The sequence below is a fragment of the Nannobrachium achirus genome (assembly GCF_963921795.1).
Source record: "Nannobrachium achirus genome assembly, chromosome: 13".
In the NCBI taxonomy this organism is placed as follows: domain Eukaryota; kingdom Metazoa; phylum Chordata; class Actinopteri; order Myctophiformes; family Myctophidae; genus Nannobrachium; species Nannobrachium achirus.
The window spans coordinates 27083178-27090497 of NC_137833.1; positions in this window are offsets into that span (position 1 = coordinate 27083178).

The window sequence follows — 7320 nt, forward strand, 5'->3', positions numbered from 1 at the left end:
ATCTCCCCTCCGCCTCGCCAAAGTAAGATCGCCGACCTCTGCAGGATGAATATGTACGCTGTGTCGAGCACTCCATTACGTGTTGTTATCATGTGGGCTTTGTTTTTTTAAAACATGTTTGTAAATAAATGGCTTATTTCTTCGGCGCTACCTCTGTTCAGAGGGTTCTGCCGCGGCTTGCAACGTGTTAAGCAAGCCTCGTCCGAAAGTTTTAAAGTGTACTGATCAACAGAGAGAAGTGTAACATTGTAAGTCCCTGTAGAGAGGTTAAAACGAATCAAAACAACTTGAAGCAGTGACATGGGGTATTGTTTTGCCTTGTACTTGAAAGGCATCAGACTAATGACATAGGGATAGGGTAGCCTACATTTCTCACCTTAAACAATGAAATGCAGACAGGCACATACTGCTATGTGTTTGAATGGGAAAACCTTATTTATTTATTTTAGCTTTTAGTGAAAATAAAATATTAAGATAAGAGTTTGTTTGAAAAACGTTTTGCTAAAATCCTGCATGCTCTATTTCAATGCAACTATAACAGCAATGTTTAAAAATGTTATAGATTACAGTAGTAGACATAATTATTTTTTAAATAATATTATTTTTGTTATCACTTGGCCTTTTGGTGCATGGGCATCAATATTATATCCATATCATGATATTAGACTGGATAGGCCTAATTATCGTCTGTGATTTGGGATATTGTACTGCAGTATATGCCAAGTCTTATTTGTACACTAAAGTACTTGTTCTCTGCCTGGGAGAAAATGTAATTGTAGGAACTCAAATGTCTAGTTCTTAGACAGAAAATTGGTATGGGAAAAAACTACCTCTCCAAAAAACTCCCTCAAACCTAAACCACAGCATTGACAGCAACCAAAGGTAATTTGGGGAGACCTATTGATTTAATTTGAAGACAAGCCATTAATTTGAAAGGTATTGGTAGGAAACACCAGACAGGTGCATGCACATGAACGGGGGGTTCTTGCATTGTTTGTTTGTGTGTGTGTGTGTGTGTGTGTGTGTGTGTGTGTGTGTGTGTGTGTGTGTGTGTGTGTGTGTGTGTGTGTGTGTGTGTGTCCGAAAAAAAAAATCACACTCGTGTGAACTGAGCGGTGGTGTGTGTGTGTGTGTGTGTGTGTGTGTGTGTGTGTGCAACAGCGCCCCTCCCTTAACATGTGTGGTCAGAAAAGGTTACTGCAGGAGTGCAGGCTACGGACACGGAGACAAACAGACAAACAGACAGACAAACAGACAGACCCACACACACGGCCACGTATAGGAGCGTTGTGACCACCGCTCAAAAATATATATATTGTTTTCTGCAGCCTACCTATCAAAAAAAAAGGAAAAAAAAGAAAACTGGACTCGGCTCGGTCTCGCCTGCCATTGGTCTCGGACTCGACTCGGACTCGCCTCCCATTGGTCTCGGACTCGACTCGGACTCGGCCCCCTCCCAGGGGCTCTTGACTCGGACTCGACTCGGACTCGAACCCCATATGACTTGGACTTGACTTGGACTCGCTTTTGGTGGACTCGACTACAACACTATTTATTAAAACCACAAGTTCTCCAGCACGGACTCCTTGCTTCTTTTAACATAGAAGAACAACTTAAGGATTACTCTGTTAAGAAGAGGAGGACGGTGGTTATATTGGCGCCCAACTTTGTGGAAAATGTATCGCTCCGTAATCAACAAAGAAGCCGATGGATGCGGCGACACGAGCCGCCTTGTCCCGTTTCGGGATGAAATGGAACAGAACCGAACGAGTGAGTTTGACCGTTCTTTATCTCAGCTGCTTAACGTCTCGTTTGAGGCACAAAATGCGGAAGGACCCGCTCGAAGGAGATCTTATAATCCATTCAGTGATGTAAATGCAGACATGTCCGACATGGTGGTGCTGGATGAGACAGGTTACACTGGAAATGATGCACGTTCTGACGGAGATGTCTTTTCGGGGGAACTTGAAACAGTCACCCCGCACCGTTCATACTGTGCACAGCGTATGGGGCTACAGACTGAGAGAAACTTTTCGGGGGGGCTTGAAACCGTCACCCATACACATGGTGCACCGAGTACGTCATGCACGGGGGCGGGGCTTGTGACTGAGAGAAACCTTCCGGGGGGCCTTGAAACTGCTGCCCGTACTACGCTATATAACGCGGACAGCTACGCGAGCAGTGACTGTGAGTCACTAAAATACACTGCTGCAGAGAATGTGAGTGCTACTCAAATGTTTCACTGCATTTTGGATAAAATGGATGAACAAAACAAACACCTAACTCGCCTACAGTACACCCTTGTACAGAATCAAAATAAATTCAAGGAGGAAGTCATGGAGCAAATTATGGGAATTAAAGCACACACAAAACAAGTGGAGAAAAGACTAAATGGGTGTGAGAATACTGCAGCTGGACATGACCTTGACATTGTTGACCTGAGAAAAGCTGTGTATGATGTCCAGGACTGTTTGACAGTGACACAATCAAACATGCACACATTGAATCAAGCTGTTAAGTCTTGCAAAATGGACTGTGAGGACATTAAATATTCTCACCTGAGCGCCATCGACAGGGAAGTGTCGATACTCAAGCACCGTGTGCATGACATTCAGCAGACTGAAATTCAGGGAATGGCATCCGACATGAATAAACTCAAACCTCATCACCTGCATGGAGACAACCGTCGCACGCCTGCCCACCTTACTGCCCACCTTACTGCCCACACCGAACCAGACCCCATAACTGAAAACTATATGACACCAACCGAGTCCATTCAACAGCTGCACAGTGACTACCTACATGCTCCACGGCACACCAGTAATCCTACATCCTTCCTTAAAGGCCCAACAACTGTACAAAACACAGGTCCGCAGAGAATGGGGTCCGTGACTGACACGATTAATCTCCCATCTCACCGACAGCAAGGGGAAATGAGAACCTCTACCACTAATGTTGTTACCCGCACCGTAACCAACGCCATGCCCACTACAAACGTGACAACACCCCGCTACTGTCAACCCCTTCACAGTCCCCTCCCACGACCTCCACAGCACCCCAGTAATGCCACAACTCAGACCATGTCCCACCTTAAAGGCAAGATAACCTTGCAAAACCCCGAGCTACAGGAAATGAGGTCTGGTGGAAAAATACACCCTCACGGACAGCATGGGGAGTTCAGAGTCTCCCCAGCCCAAATCATCTCCGGTGAACAAACCTCCGTAACAACTCATGATTTGGCACTGCACAACGACTCCCAGCCATTCCACAGTGCCAACACTCGCCTTCCACTACAACACGGTACTGCCACGGCACTTACTACCCCCTACCCTAGAGGCCCAACTTCCTTGCAAGCACCTGAGTTTGGAGGCAAGGACAACATAAAACCTCTTGATTTCATATCTGCAACTGAACGCTACTTTGCCACACTCCCTTTGCCAGAACACCAGTGGCTGTTGCAGATTGATTACCACCTCAAGGGCACTGCGCGGCAGTGGTGGAACTACAAACGGCCGCAAATACACAACTGGACTGAATTCACCTCTGCCTTCCTGTCATACTATGACAATCTTATCAGCCGTGAGGAACTGCAGCGGGATCTAGAGGTGCGTCAAAAACCACATGAAAATCTGGAAAGATTTGTTTGGAGAAAACATGAACTATATCGTCAACTGCATCCTACCAGCACTGACAAACAGATGGCACAATATGTCATTGGGCTGCTACAGTCCGATTTAAAGGTGCTATTGAGGTCCATGGAAATTTGCAACCTCGAGCAACTGGTGCAAAGGGGGAGAGTTCTACAGCAGGATTTGAAGGAGGCAGACAGCAATCAATATCGTGGGTCTACCACTACTCAGGGAGCCATGGACAAGGGTGGCCCCAACAAGCCACAAGGCAATGCTACCATGCCAAAAACGACAAATGATCAAAAACCAAAAAACGGACAGGCACCTGTGAAATGCATTATATGCAACAAGAATGGACACACACAGTATCAATGCTACAGAAGAGAAGGTGGACCATTACAGCCTGCTGCAGCTACAGTAGGAATTGCACCAGAGGAGAGACTGCCACAGGACAATTTAAACGCCATGGGGAAGGCCCCTTCTTCGGGGCAGGAGCCTTCCTGTTAGAAATCCCAGCCCCGCAAAAGCGTGCTGCATTTACCACAGACATTGAAAACCCTGACACTACGCTTGGTCAATGGAGACTCAAACATGCTGCTGCTAAACCTGGAATACACCCTACCACGCTGAACCTTACAGCTTGGTCACGTTTTGGGGGTTTGCCTCTGATCGACATCCAGGTCAACAATGTCAGTACGCGTGCCCTTCTAGACTCGGGGGCCACAAACTGCTTACTCTCAAAGGCACTGTATGATAAAATGACGCAATGTACTATAGAGCCGTGGTCGGGCAGTGATGTGACTCTTGCAGCAGATATTAAATGCAGCCCTATCGGAACCGTTGCCATTGTAATGGACACAGGAAACCGGTCGTGGCAAGGCAGGGCTGCTATCATGGCGAACTTAGCTTCTGACTTTATTGTAGGGGCTGACTTCATTGAAGCTTCTCACCTTGTGATTGATCTGAAAAACAGGAGGGCATGGTACCAAGACGGCCTGATGGAGACAGGCAAGGTGAACGCAAACAATAACTCTAGTTCCTACCTGGGAGTCGACGACGAAACTATGCCTTCAACAAGCTCCCCGGTTCCACAAACAGAACGTACAGGTCATGACAAGGTACCCGACTTGGCTGCCCTGGAGATGGCACAAACCATACCTACTCAAGGGGATGCGGGTAATGTCTGTGCTCTTGACTCCAGTAAGAAAGAACAACTGGATCATTTATTACATGGCTTCTCAGACATCTTCAGTGAAGTCATTGGGAGGACTTCTACTATTCGCCATGCCATCCGGGCCGAAGGGGCGAGGCCTACAAGACAGAGGCCATACCCTTATAGCCCAGCAAAGAAAGCTGTAATACAACAGCAGGTGGAGGACATGTTGAGCCAGGGCATTATTGAACCATCAACCTCGCCTTGGGCGGCACCGGTTGTTGTGGTCAAGAAGAAAGATGGGGGGGATCGCTTTTGCGCTGATTATAGACGACTGAATGAGGTCACAGAGTCAGATGCCTTCCCTATGGTCAACATGAAAGATGTAGTGGACAATCTACATGGTGCCCAATATTTCAGCACAATCGACCTGAGGAGTGGGTACTGGCAAATAGAGATGGAACCTTCCAGTAGAGAGAAAACTGCATTCACCACTCACCTTGGCCTTTACCAATTCCGTGTGATGCCCTTCGGCCTCAAGAATGCCCCAGCCACGTTTCAGAGGCTCATGAATGAAGTTCTGAGAGGGCTTATTAATGTCAACTGCTTTGCATATTTAGATGACATCGTGATTTACTCACCTTCATGGGAACAGCACTTGAAGGATCTGGAAGTGGTGCTGGGAAGACTGAAACGTCATGGTCTTACTGGCAAGAGAGAGAAGTGTTCTTTTGGCCAGAGACAACTGAAATACCTGGGGCACATAATCTCAACAGAAGGTATATCCCCAGATCCACAGCTCCTAAAGGCCATTGCAGACTACCCACGGCCAGGCAGACCGGAGGAAATCAGACAGTTTGTGGGCCTGTACAATTGGTATGGAGGTTTTGTAGAGAACTTCTCAAGCCTTACTGAACCATTGACAAGACTTCTACGCAAGAATGCAAAATGGAAATGGGATGAAGAAACAGACCTCGCATACTGTTCCTTGAAGGAGGAGCTCCAATTCAGTGCGAGCCAGAGCTATCCTGACTTTGGGAAAATGTTCTATCTCCAAACAGATGCGAGTGCAATTGGCTTGGGGGCCATTCTCTACCAGATGGACGGGAAGACCAAGAGAGTTATTTCCTTTGCGAGTAAAACCCTTGGGAAAACAGAGAGACAGTACCACGCCACTGAAAGGGAATGTCTGGCGGTTATGTGGGCTGCCAAAAGATTCCGTCCTTACCTGGAGGGACGGCGGTTCATACTTGTGACTGACAACAGTGCACTGAAATGGCTGTCAAGCATGAAAGACGCTAGTAGTAAACTAGCAAGGTGGGCCCTCGCACTGCAGGAATTTGACTTTGAAGTCAGGCATTGTGCAGGATACTTGAACCAGGGTGCGGATGCCCTCTCAAGGAACCCTGTGGATGCGGCAGGAGAAGAAGACTCGTCTGAGGAGAAAATGGTCCTAGACATGACACAGTCTGCACCTGAACGCATCGCAACTATGGCTGCGGCTATAGAAAAGGAGGAGGCGTCCACTGCAGTGCCACTGGACCGGAATACTGTAAGGAATGCTCAGGAGAATGATGAATACTTGCGGCCCATACTCCAATATGTGAAACTGGGAGAGCTCCCGCCTTCAGAACCTCAAGCATGGAGAATTCAGGGCGCAAGACGACACTATGCTATTGTGGAGGGCATCCTCTACAAGGGAAATGATGCAGACTGTGTTGAGGGTGAAGATGAATGGAAAATGGTGATCCCAAGCGAGCTCAGAAGCAAAGTCTTACAGATTTTCCATGACAAAGACACAGCTGCACATTTGGGTTACCAGAAGACTCTGGAGAAGATTCGCAAACGGTTTTACTGGCGTGGAATGGCCAAGGATGTGGCCAACTATGTCAGAGCATGTGATGTGTGTCAGAGGGTGAAGCCGGATAACCAAAAACCGGTGGGCTTCATGCAGCCGCAGCAGACTGGGGAGCCATGGTACAAGATAGCAGTTGACCTAATGGGTCCACTACCACGAAGTAAGAAGGGGAATGAGTACCTGTTTGTTGTCGTGGACCAGTTCACAAAGTGGGTGGAACTGTTCCCACTCAGGACAGCTACAACAAAGACTGTGAGCCAAAAGTTGGAGGATGAAGTTTTCTGCAGGTGGGGGACCCCTAAGGTGGTCCTTTCGGACAATGGTTCGCAGTTTGCTTCAAAGGGGTGGAAACTAACATGCAAGTGCTGGGGAGTTGAGCCGAAGTACATATCTCCCTATCATCCGCAAGCAAACTGGACGGAGCGCATGAACCGAAATATCAAACTTATGATTCAGTCCTATGTCGAAGAGGACCATACAAGGTGGGATGAGCACTTGCCCAAGTTTGCCTTTGCTCTGCGCTCTGCTATTCAAGATAGCACTGGCCACAGCCCAGCGCAACTGAATTTTGGACGCGACATTGCCTTGCCTATTGACAGAACGCTCAGCCAGGAAGAGGGTAACATGGATGAGGATCCGGAGGGCTACATGGAGGATCTCCAGGAGCGGTTGAGGAACTA